The sequence below is a fragment of the Ranitomeya imitator genome, chromosome 1 (genome assembly GCF_032444005.1).
Source record: "Ranitomeya imitator isolate aRanImi1 chromosome 1, aRanImi1.pri, whole genome shotgun sequence".
NCBI lineage: Eukaryota > Metazoa > Chordata > Amphibia > Anura > Dendrobatidae > Ranitomeya > Ranitomeya imitator.
In genome coordinates, this window is record NC_091282.1 from 984,190,433 (window position 1) to 984,204,080 (window position 13,648).

The 13,648-nt window shown below is 44.4% G+C and overlaps 1 non-coding gene across 1 annotated transcript; it reads right to left on the reverse strand.

The window, feature by feature from the left end:
• Positions 1-6,374: 6,374 nt before the first annotated feature.
• On the reverse strand, positions 6,375-6,446 carry TRNAQ-CUG (transfer RNA glutamine (anticodon CUG)). The gene has a single exon. It is a non-coding gene; the product is annotated as a tRNA-Gln (tRNA).
• Between the last annotated feature and the right edge of the window lie 7,202 nt (positions 6,447-13,648).

Genomic DNA, 13,648 nt, shown 5'->3' on the forward strand with positions numbered 1-13,648 from the left:
GATTTTAATTAAATTTAGAAATTTACTGGCAAATTACTATAGTAATAATATAATTATATTCGCCTAGTATATTTTTTCTTCTTTTCTTTTTCTCTTCTATTATAATCCAATAAAGTTTTACACCAAACACATCTGAAAAAAATTTGGTTACACAATACATATGAAAACATTAGACGCTGAAGAGGCATGTGCCCTCCATGCCTCCAACACCAATAGTGAGGGAGAGTCTGTCACATTCCTTTATTTTTCTTCCACCTCCTCTAGTGAGAATGAACCCCCATGTAGATGCCCCAGGACTGCAGAGGTAACACTGACAGTGACCTCATGTGGACTCCAGCCCCTGAAGATTTCGAGCCTCAGATTCCTGATTGTGTTGTCAGATATGGAATCCATTTTGATACCGTAGGCCTTATGGATATTGACTATTTCAAATTCTTTTTCTCTGATGATTTTCTTAAATTGCATGGTGGCCCAGACAAACTTATACACCTAACAATTTTTCCCCAAAACCCCACTTCTTGATTAGCTAATTATACTCCCATTGATGCGGTAGAAATTATGAAGTTTTGGGGTCTTGTTCTTCACGTAGAAATAATGAAGAAGCAGGAACTTTGGCAATATTGAAGTGTAGATATTTTATATAACACTCCAGTTTTTCACATGGTGATGACCCGGACAGCCATTCTCAAATTTTTGCATTATTTTGATGAAGCACAGTGTCCACCTTGAGATAACCTCAAATTTGACCAAGATTTAATGAGGTGTACATCACCAAAGTGACTTCTGCGTTGGAGTCCAAAATACACTTTCAGTGGAGGCTTAAATTCCGGCAAGACTTGCCCAGTAGGAGGGCAAGATACAGAATCAAAATGTACAAACTGAAAGTACCTCAAGGAAACTCAGATTGAACCCCCTGAATGCCCCCCTCTCTGATCAAATCCTTCAGTCTTAGGCTGCCGTCACACTAGCAGTATTCGGTCAGTATTTTACCTCAGTATTTGTAAGCCAAAACCAGGAGTGGAGCAAATAGAGGAAAAGTATAATAGAAACATATGTACCACTTCTGTATTTATCACCCACTCCTGGTTTTGGCTTACAAATACTGATGTAAAATACTGACCGAATACTGATAGTGTGACTGCAGCCTTAGAGTGCTATATGGAAAACAATGAGGTAAAAAAAATCTGGTACAACGTACAGATGGCACTGTGTAATGCTTACGTGCCATCATGATGTACTGGCCACACAAGCACATGGCTTCAGTTTCAGGAGGTAGTGATCAAGACCCTAATATTTGGAAGGGAGATGGCACCATTACTTCTGGAACTAAAGATGCCCGTGTAGTACCAGCGCAACATTTCCATGGAGAGGCCCCTTAAACTGCAGGAAGGTCTTATAAATAGTGCAGTGTGTGTTACAAAAAAGGAATAGGAAAAAACACCACTTAACAATGTGACACCTGCCTTGGCCTGTGCATAAAAGACTGTTTCAAAGTGTACCACTCATCCATGGATTACTAAATTTATTTCTGATTTACTGTAATTTATTGCACCACTTGATGTACTCTGCACAATTTACAGATGCCACTCTGATGTACTCAACAGAACTTAACATATGCCACCACATTATAAATTTATATACCAGGAAAACCTCAATAAAACTGTATCTCATTATACTCCAATAAGAATTCCAAAATAGGGTCACTTGTGGCGGGTTTCTGCTGATTTGGCACCTCAAGGGCTCTGTAATGAAGTGGTTGGCACCTACAGTTGCACAAAAAATTGATGTCCGTTTTCTCCTTTTACCCTTGTGAAAATTAAAATTTAGGGCTGAAGCAACATTGCGGCAAAAAAAAAAAATGTCACTGCTCAATGTTATAAAGTTTTGTGAACCACTTGTGGGTTTAAGGTGCTCACCATACCCCTAGAGGTATTCTTTGAGGGTTATAGTTTCCAAAATGGGGTCACTTGTAGGGGTTTTCTACTGTTTTGGCAAAGAGCTCTGCAAATGCAACATGGCACCAAGAAACCATTCCATCAAAGTCTGTGCTCCAAAACGTCACTCCTTCCTTTTGGATCTCTGTACGGTGCCAGAATAGTAGTTTCCAATTTCAGGAGAAATTTCACAAAAAATTTCAGGGTCCATTTTCTCCTCCTATCTTTGGGCAAATGAAGAAATGAAAAAGGTTGTTTGGTCTGTGTGACTGAAGACTTGGCAATCCACCCCAGCGCAGGCACTGTGCACTGCAGGGATTTAGAGGGTATGTATGCATTATGCTTACTCTTGTCCAGAACCTGTCCAGTGGGCGCAACCTCGCTTCATACACTTCATACCTCGCTTCATACTACTCAGGCTCTGTCCATGAGTATGTATTACACATGCATACCCTCAAGTCCCGGCTCAGAAACCAGTGAATCCCTGCAGCCACAGTGCATGCAGTCACACAGAGTGACTGCAGACTTATCGGTTTGGACTGGGCAATTCCTTGAAGCACCTTTTGAATTTGCGACCAAACACGTAAGCAAATTCCATGAATTGTCCAGTTTCCAAAATGGGGTCACTTGTGGGGGGTTGTCAACTGTTTCGGCATATTAGAGACTCTGCAAATGTGAGATTGCATCTGCTATTTATTTATACCGATTTTGCTCTCCAAAAGTCAAATAGTGCTCCTTCCCTTCCAAACCCTGTCATGCACCCGAGCAGTAGTTTTCCTCCACATATGGGGTATCAGTGTACTCTATAAGATATTCCGCAACAAATTATGTGGTCCATTCTCTCCTGTTACTTTAGTGAAAATGAAAAAGTGGGGCTAAAAAAAATATTTTTCATTTTCATGGCTCAATATTATAAAATTCTCTGAAGCACCCGTGGGTTAAAAGTGCTCACCACACCTCTAGATAAATTCCATGAGGGCTGTTGTTTCCAAAATGGGGTCACTTTTGGGGGTTTCTACTGTTAAGTCATACCTGGGGTTCTGCAAATATGACATTGCGCCCGCTATCTATTCCAGCCATTTTTGCACTTGGTCCAGAAGCACTTCTTCCCTCCTGAGCCTAGAAACAGTAGTTTCCACAATAAATGAGGTACTCAGGAGAAATTACACAACAAATTATAAGGTCCATTTTTTTCCTGTTATCCTTGTGAAAATGAAAAAAATTGGGGGCTAAAGCAACATTTTTGTGTAGAAAAAAAGAATTAAATTCCTTTCACATTGCATTATTTTCTGTAAAGCACCTGTGAGTGGTGTAGTTTTTAAAATAGTATCAGTTTTGGGTATTTTTTTGTCACATAGGCCCCTCAAATTAAATTCAAATGTGATGTAGTCTCCGAAAAAATAGGTTTTGTACATTTTGTTGGAAAAATTGCTGGTAAATTTTAACCCTTCCAACTTCCTAAAATAAAAAAATATAAGACTGTGGAGACCTGGGTGTCGTAACCAGTGCTTTCCCCCCTCCCATCACTCCCGTAACGAAATACACACAGTCCTAGGTGGGTTGAACAGGTCGGTCACAGTTTATTAATTACTTAAGCAGAGAAAGGCAATTACATGTCATAAGGGGCAGCTCGCGCCGAGCTCCTGTCCCTGATCGACAGGTGAATTGGCCAAACAAGCGTTTACAACCTTTGCCCTCCTCCGCTTCTTCTGCTGTGACTTAATAAAGATTACTATGGTTAGTTATATCTACATACGTATATACAATTTTTTTTTTTTTTAAATATTGCAATAGAATTTACAAATTTACATTATCACGCCGGTTAGTATCGCCATTAGCCCTTAAAAGGGAGGGTGGGTGGGACAAAAGCTTTCAGGTGTCCGCCGGGAGGAAAAGAGGAAGTTCCCGGCAGGACACCTGGATTTAACCCCTGTAGGAGTGGCCGTAGGACCCCTCCTCTCTAGTGACCACTGGCCAGCTGGGGGTCTCCTAATTAGTGCATCACCAAGGGGGAGTGATGCTAGGGGGGAACTGAGTGCTGACATCATTTTAATGCTACTCTCTCTGTGTGCTCCCCAGTCTGACGCACGCACCTTATTCAGTACCGTGCCTGCCAGACTGTGGAGACCTGGGTGTCGTAACCAGTGCCTTCCCCCCTCCCATCACTCCCGTATTGAAACACACACAGTCCTAGGTGGGTTGAACAGGTTGGTCACAGTTTATTAATTACATAAGCAGAGAAAGGCAATTGCATGTCATAACGGGCAGCTCGCGCCGAGCTCCTGTCCCTGATCGACAGGTGAATTGGCCAAATGAGCGGTTACGACCTTTGCCCTCCTCCGCTTCTTCCGCCACAGAGGATCCCGTGTATTACCTACACGGGACTCCAACCCCCACCTATCAATGTTAGGGCCTGTTCAACCCCATCCTGTAAACCAGACAGAGAAATATCGAGGCCAATGTCCGTCGGGTGAACTCCGTCCGGTCTTAATAGTGGTGTGTTATCCCCTTGTAGCTGGTGGTGACAAATCACGATGCCGCCTTTTCCTCTTACAAATTTTCCAATCCGAGCATTGAATTTCCTTCTTGTCCGCTCTATGGCTTTTCTATCTCTTGCTCCACACCAGATGGCCCATGGTATTATATCCGACCACACTAGTATTATGTTGTTGAATAGACAGCTGAACCATTCAATATCCGTTGTCATCCATTTGTACAGCTCGGCCACCTTTTGTTTGCCTAGGTCATTGCCGCCCACGTGTAACACCATTATCACTGGGCGTTCTGCCCTCCTTGCTATGCCAACCATCTCTTTAAACACCTGTTTCCACTGGAGGCCTCTGATACTCCTCTAGTTAATTTCTATGCCTGGGAGGCCGAGACTTGTTCCTCCCGGCCGCAGTCTGGCCCTCTTTTCGGCCCAGTAGACCTAGGAATGTCCTACAACCCAAACTTCAACCCCTGTAAGAGACAACATATGTTAATTCAGCAAGTCAGGTCTTATGTATCTGGCGAAGCATGCGGATTTCCAACGTCCCATTCTCTGCACCTCGGCCTCCGACCCTCCTGCCCATAGGTGCTTCTGTGGCCGCCCCGATCCGGAACGAATGTGTTCCGTACTCCTTTGGATTTGCGCCGTTTTTTCCAAGCATAACTTGTACATTGCCTGAAATTGGTACTTGGTCAGAGGGGACCCGTCTGTATGCGCGAAGAAAAATCTACTTGCGTGTCTTATTACGGCGTATCTTTTAATGAATTTTAGCGGGCAAACTGGGCCATCTGTAGAGTTAACCAGGACCCATGTGCCCCTTCCGGTGGGATCACATTTGGATTTTCTAACCCTGATGCGCAGGGCGTCGTTGCATATTACTATGTCCTCATTAATTAGGCCTCCTGCCGATACGTTTTTTGACCATGGTAGCAATTCACTAATGCGCAGTGCTCCGAAAAAGGCGATCGCAAAAACCGCCGATATGAGTACCGCCTCATATTGCAATGTGCAGACTGATGGGGATATAGAAATAATGTCAAGCAAAAGTCTTAGTGAAATGGGGCGGTGACATTCTTGGCTTGGTTGAACCTTTTCCAGCCTTTAATGGCTTGTTTAATGAACAAGAACTTAGTAACGTCTACCCATCCCAATAGTTGAAAGAAAAATGCTATTCCCGATAATTTCGGTTGTGCTGAGGTCCCCGACGCCCCCCTTCCCTCATCCGTATTAGAAAATCAGTCGTCACCGAGCTTCGTGCTCGGTCGCATTTATCAACTGGCCTACTCTGAATTAATGAGCACCATTCCTCCCAAGCCTTACCATAGACCTGCCAGGTAGCTTGCAAAACTGAGGCCCTGATTAAGGGCATCAATGATTGGCCACTGTGTCCCACAGGGACAGTGGACACTGAATACCCTTCGGCTGCGCGTTGGGATGCTGGATTCTGAAAGCCTGCCAATTGGAAAATAACAGTTAACGACATTATCATCTGCTTCCACCACAACTGTGGCTCTACACTAAATATTATTTTCTAGGCGCAGCAGCGCTAGCCGACGTAAGAGAGCGAGTATGGGCAAGGATAAGGAAGACATGTGATTTAGACTCCTTGCTGTTTTCGCATTCTTTGTTTGGAAACGAATGTTCATGTTACTCAACTGATCGGCCCATATCTCGATTGCTGCAACCACTACAAACATTTTCCATAGGGCCGGGTCTCACCCCCAATCTGCTTTCGTCCATAGCTCAGGCCAATCGGATTTACATCATTGGTTCTTATAAATTGCTGCAAAACCCTCTTTTCTGCTCCACGCTATTGCCAGCTCTAGGTCCTTGCTTGCAGTCTCTCTAGCCATGACACATGTGTGACCGTTGTACGATTGCAGGAACATCTGCCATGCTAGCAGATCTGCTTTCAACGCGCGAGTGAGCCTAATTCTAAAAATAAACTCAGGTCCCACCGAGATTTGAACTCAGATCGCTGGATTCAGAGTCCAGAGTGCTAACCATTACACCATGGAACCAGCTGACGGCGTTTTTGTAGGCTTGAAGGGGATAAAAAACCCATCCATGAAGTCAGCTTGTAGCTGCTGTGCCGCTTTCTTATTGGGGTAGAGATTTAGCCAGGGGGACATCGCGGTTACGCTCACTGGGGTTCTGCCTTGTAGGTGCTTTGTATGGGTGGCGAGTGCACCTTGAAGCAGGGTGTCTCCCCCCCCCCACAAGCTGAACAATCATGTCTGAATTTGCATAACGCGTGGAAATGGCAGTTTCCCTCGTTGAATAGCCAGCAAGCCCCTGGTTTTCGCACAACCACTGAGTTTTGACCTGCGGCTGCGGAGTAATTAGTAGTCGTAGCTGAAAAGGGGGGCTGCTTCTGCGACAGCATCAGTCACAACCACACGTCTGTCGCTTTAACTCCCCATACTAGATCAGGCTGTAGGGCCAGATGCCTGAGGAACTCCTCGTCATACCACCGCCAGGGCGAACCACCATGCGACTTGTACGAATTATATATCATGTCTTGATATATAAACAATTCGGAGCAGTGTTCCGGATGTTTCTGACCCATAATACAGCCCAATACTGCGAAGGCCTGGAGCCAATTTTTCATAGTTAATGCTATTTTTGATCTACTCCTATCATAACCCCTCTCGTTAGCTTTATCCACTGTTTGTTGGTCGGCTGATAACAGCGACCATATGTCAATATAATCATTGTTCCAGATCTTCTGTCTAATTTCCTGATCTATATGAGCGCCTAGCGGGCTGATCCCGCAGAAGAAGGCATCTTTATGTAGGTTCGCTGACTGTGGTGTTGTATTGTTCAGCACTTTAGAGGGGTAGCGCAAATGGCAATGGGAGATATCAGAGGAAGATTGGGAGGGCGTGCGGCGTCTACGCCTCTGTCCACTGCTACTATGCGGTGTAATGGGGGGATTCTATCCGTCATCCGAGGTGGATTATTGGCCGTAGTCGGTACCGTAGTGCTGCTTAGAAGGGGGGGGGGTGTTTGGAGGTAATTGAATTCAATCCCATTGCTGGGATAAGACGGGGCAGCAGTTAATGGGACCACTTTATAAAGTATTTGGGCTGTAGGGAGAGGTGTAAATGTGTCCGTGTTTGGTGCCATTACTGATATTTCACAGTGATCCGTGTTGTGCAGCTGTTGAGCGCTTTGATCGGTCTGGTTAGACCGAACAATGCGCTCTTCAGCTGCCCTGTTACCTCTACCACCTGACCCCTGATACCTCTGTGCAGGCGTCAGTGCTGCGCCTGCCGAGGGTAGCATGGAGGTCAGGCCTGGTGGCCAATCAGCATGCTGCTCAGTCTGGTTTGTCCGACCAGCGCGCTCTGTGGTCTGTGCGGGGCTAATGCCAGCCTCCCGGTTACCCCCTGCAGGCGGCATATATGGTCCCGAACGGAAGTTAATGGAGGACTGGCCAGTGCTGGCCTCTGCATTAAAATGTGTTGACCGGAAGTGGCTGGGCGGGGACTGGAAGTGGCTGGGCGGAGCCTTCCCTGAGCTCCGAGCCGAGCCCGAAGAAGCTGGAAGCCACTGGCAGCTGCGAGGCGGCCCTCCCCAACCTGGAGCTGCTCTGGGGTGTGGGGTAGGCAGGCGGACCGCCTTTCCCCCTGCATCGTTTGCAGAGTCACCGGAGCGGCCGTGTAATGGGGCGATGCCTCTCGCCACCTGGCACAGCCCGCCGGCACACCGCCTGCAACCGGAGCAGGAGGGAAAGGGGCAGAGCTACATGTGGCCTGGCGCGACTTGACGCCGCCTCCACAGGGGAACTGCCGACGTTTCTACGGCGGGTGCGGCGCCCAGCCCTACCCCGCTGCCTTCCAGAGGTCACCTGCATGCCCACAGCTGGGAGGCCCTCGATCTGCTGTGATGCAGAGAGGGGCTCCAGTGTGGGAATCTAGGCAGCTCCAACCTCCGGACTGCAGGTACGCAATGCAGAATGTCCCACAGCTGGCGTGCTGGTCAGCGGCGGAGGAGAGCCGGACACACGGGGACCCAGGGGCACAGGGGTGACGGACCTAGCCGGACCAAATAAGGGGATTGTGAGCAGGGGGTCAGGAGAGGGGACAGGGAGGTGAGCCCTGACGCCGTTAAAAAGGGCCTGAAGCCAGTGCTCACCTTCCTGAGCCGCTCTCTGAAGCAGGGCCTCAGCCAGGGGATCCGACATCACTGCAGGGAACAAAAGCTTCCAGGTGTCCGCCGGGAGGAAAAGAAGAAGTTCCCAGCTGGACACCTGGATTTAACCCCTGTAGGAGTGGCCGTAGGCCCCCTCCCCTCTTGTGACCACTGGTCAGCTGGGGGTCTCCTAATTAGTGCATCACCAAGGGGGAGTGATGCTAGGGGGGAACTGGGCACTGATATCATTTTAATGCTGCTCTCTCTGTGTGATCCCCAGTCAGAGGCGCGCACCTTATTCAGTACCGCGCCTGCCAAAAAAATGGTGCTGATGTAGATTAGGTATGTGATAAATGTTGTTTATTAACCATTTTGTGCGGTACAGCGATCTGGTTTAACCCCTTCACCCCGAAGCCTGTTTTCACCTTCCTGACGAGGCCAATTTTTACAATTCTGACCACTGTCACTTTATGAGGTCATATCTATGGAATGCTTCAATGGATCCCACTGATTATGAGAATGTTTTCTCCTGACATGTTGTACTTCATGATGGTGGTAAAATTTCTTTTATATGACTTGCGTTTATTTTTGGAAAAAAAAACTGAAATTTTGCAAAAGTGAAAATTTCGCAGTTTTCAAAATTTTTATTTTTGTGCCCTTAAATCAGAGCATCATATCGCACAAAATAGTTAATAAATAACATTTCCCACATGACTACTTTACATCAGCACAATTTTTGAAACATTTTTTTGTTAGGAAGTTATAAGGGTTAAAAGTTGACCAGTGATTTGTCATTTTTACAATAAAATTGAAAACCATTTTTTTAGGGACCACTTCACATTTGAAGTGACTTTGAGGGTTCTATATAATAATAATAATCTCTTTATTTATATAGCGCCAACATATTCCGCAAAGCTTTACAGTTTTTTCACACATTATAATCGCTGTCCCCAATGGGGCTCACAATCTAAATTCCCTATCAGTATGTCTTTGGAATGTGGGAGGAAACCGGAGTGCCCGGAGGAAACCCATACAACCATGGGGAGAACATAGAAACTCCTTGCAGATGTTGCCCTTGGTGAGATTTGAACCCAGGACTCCAGCGCTGCAAGGCTGCAGTGCTTACCACTGAGCCACCGTGATGCCCCATGACAGAAAATGCCCAAAAGTGACATTCTAAAAACTGCTCTCCTCAAGGTGCTCAAAACAACATTCAAGAAGTTTATTCAGGAGCTTCACATGAGTTTTTGGAATGTGTAAGTAAAAAATAAACATTTATTTTTCTTTCACAAAAATTTTCCTTTAGACCTAATTATTTTTACTTTTGCAAGGGTAACAGGAGAAAATGGACCATACAATTTGTTGTACAATTTATCCTGAGCATGCCCGATACCCATATGTGGGGGAAATCTACTGTTTGGGCACATGGCAGGGCTTGGAAGGAAGGATTTATCTAGAATAGTTTGCGGACTCCATATACAGAGCCCCTAGGTAGAAAAGCAGAATCCCCCCTCAAGTGATCTCATTTTGGAAATTATAACCCTTTGCCAATGTATCTACAGATGTAGTGACGATTTTGACTCCATGGATGTTTTCCAGAAACAAGCAGCAGTAGATGTTGCTGAGTGAAAATTGCAAACTGCCGTTGTAGTGACCAGTACATTATGCTCACCTCATGTTTCTGGAGACACGCACCCGTAAGTTAAGCGGGCTCTTATCATTACAGAAATGCCAAACATGTGGGCTGTAAATGTGATTTAAGCACACTGGGGCTCAGGAGGAATGGGGGGCATTTGAATTTGGGAGCGCAGAATTTGCTGGATTTTGGTTGACGGCGCGGAGCCATTTCACTTTTCCAGAGCCTTTGTGCTACCAGTAACGTGCAAGCCCTCTATATTTCTGTTAACAGTTAATGGACCTGAGTGGGGACTTGCTTTTTATGGATTGAGTTGAAACTTTTATTGGGAACATTTTAGATAACATTTATGATCACATTTATCCGGCGCTCTACTCTGAACACTTACATCGGGGTTTCCATCTAAATCTCAGAGTGATGTGACAGATGAAACCCCTGATGGATCCATTCACTATGAGGCAGCAGAGTTACTCTGGACTCCATCTGGCCTCTGTTCAACGCTGTCCTTCTTTTCAGAAGAGCACAAAACTGTGGCCGATATCACTTTTATGCATTCCTAAAAAGGCGGACACCACCAGATCACAGATCCTATGGTGTCCACAGTGCCTCCATCTGCCTCATAGGGAATCTTCTGCCAGGAGTTCTGTCTGAATCACATATTTCAGAGATTTACACAGAAACCTGGATGTAAATGACATGCCCACCAGGGCCATGGGGTACCCAGAACCGGGTCGGACAGTTCTTTGGGGAAATCACAGGGCTGCGACCCGACCTGCAGTCCCCTGCCCTTTGGATTTAGCTGCCAGGACTTCAGTACCCATGCAACCACAGACTCCGGTATCCGGTTCCTAGCGCTCAGTTCTGGGGTGAGTTTAATCACTGCTCCACTCCCCAGGTTCTGCTGTACTTCTCTCCTACTGACACCTAGTAAGGAGACACCTCCTTGCTTCCAGGCTTGACATTACTCCCTGTGAGGAAGGCAATGCCACTGTGGCAACCGGACTCCTGGGCTGCCACATAAGCGCTCAGCATAGAGTGCAGGATAAATGTTCGCTGAGCCTTACTGCTACTTTTGTTAGGCAGAATGAAAAAGTCAACAGCCTGTGATGAAATAGTTTTATTTAATTTTTATGCCGTTCCTCTTGCAATATAAGTGATTAGGCAACTTTTTTTCTTCTGTTGGTGCGATTACAGCGATAAAAGATTTATATCGGGTTTTTATGTTTGGCTTTTGTCACACACTAAAAGACGCTTTTTATTGCGAAAACTATTTTTTGCATCACCATATTTTGAGAGCTATCATTTTTCCATATTTCGGCCCACCCAATGTGATGGGTTTTTTTTGTGCAGGATGAGCTGGCATTTTTATTGGTACCATTTTTGGGCATATAACACTTTTTAATTGCTTTCTATTCTGATGTTTGAGAGATAGAATAAACAAAAACCAGCAATTCAGGAATTGCTTTTTGATTCTTTTATTCCGTTCTGCATGTGGTAAAATTGGAAAGGCAGCTTTATTGTTCGGGTCAGTACCATTATAGTGATACCCAATTTATATAGTTTTTTTTATGTTTTGGTGCTTTTTTTATAGAAAAAATATTTTTGCAGCGGTTTATTCTGAAAGCTATATCTTTTTTATTTTTCTGCTGATGGTGCTGTATGGCAGCTTGTTTTTTGCAGGACAAGATGATGTTTTCAGCTGTACTAGTTTTATTCCATTCATCTTTTTTGTCACGTTTTATTGCACTTTTTGTTCGGCGGTATGATGATAAAGCATTGTTTTTTTGCCTCATTTTTTTCTACGGTGTTCACTGAAGGAAGTAACTAGTGGGACAATTATATAGAGCAGGTCGTTACAGATGCAGTGACATCAAATATGTGTACTTTTTTTACATAAATGTATTTATTGGAAAAATATTTTTCTTTTTTTTTCTTTATTTTGTTGAATTTTTAAAAAAATATTTTTAAATTTTTTTATTTTTACTTTTTTTTTTAAACTTTTTTACCTTATCCCATCCTGGGACATCAATGTATTGCATTAGATCACTGCTATGATACTCTGAAATGCATCTGCACTGCAGAGTATCACATCAGGATCTGACAGGCAGGGAAGGAGGCGTGTCAGCTCCTGCTCTCAGAAGACACTCACAAGCCCCCTTCCCTGCAGGACCGTGCGGCCATCTTGTGGCTGGGGGTCTCCATGGAGACCATCAGAACAACTCGATCGCATCTCGTTGTCCTGATGGAACCGCCCAGGGAACCCATTCTCTGCACGATGCTCCTTCACGTCACTGTCACTACTGACAGTGGTATCAGAGGGGTTAAAGACCCACGGTCGGTGCTAGCACCGATTGTGAGCGATACTGCAGAGTGTCAGCTCTCAAACAGAGCAGACACCCGATCGCCGTAGAGCTAAGGGTGAGGCCACACAATTGTGCAGCTGTACGTATACTGCTGTTTGCGGGAACGCAGCTCCCGCAGGGCAGTTTATGTATGGCGCATGTTGGGAAGGGGTTAAGGGCATAGAAATTCTGTTTAAAAATTGCAAGATTTTCTATTTTTGTCATTTTGTTTAGATTTTCATAAATAAACGTAAATCATGTTGACCTAAATTTACTGCTACTATGAAGTATAAACAGTCATTACCACATAAAGTGACACTGATCAGAATTTTAAAAGTCCTGTAATTCGTTAAAATATTTACTGTGGGTTAGTGATAAATTCCATTAAAAAGAGCATTCAGACTGTAGAATGACCTACCACTAGAGATAGTAATGGCCTACTAGAACAGCTTTAAAAAAATGGTGTGGATGCTTTCTTCAGCACAAATGGCATGATGGGTTATAGATAAATTAGTGACAAAGAATTTATAATTGGTGGAGAAAGGTTTAACTTGATGGACCTTTACCTTTTTCAACCTATGTAACTATATTAAAAATACTAACATTTATCACTTTGCTTCCATATACTTCTACATCTCTTATGGAAGTGAATAAAAGCTTTCTAACACAAACGTTTCTAAGTATGCATTTGGGTACAACCTAATTAAATTCATACAGCTGTTGTTAATTTTTTCTTTTGTTTAAAAATGTTATATATTGTCTCATTTGACCATAGGTAATTGGATAAACATTTCCATGCTTTAGAAAATCCCTCACAAATTATATCTGCTCAGTAATTAACAGTGGAAAAACTTAACATAAGCTGCAACAAGTTCTTTTACTTTACATTAATCACATTGGTAAATTGCCATGATCTCATCTCAGAATATGAAATTGTGCTTTTGACCAATCCTGATCTATATGATCCAATGTACAATGTGCTAGTATTGTTTCACCATTGCATAAACTTTCTGTACTTGTGTGACCTTTTGAGGGAAATAATAAGACAGAGCATACATCTCTTCACCTTGGGATGATGGTCTGTTCTTAATCAGTTTTTGAAATGGCA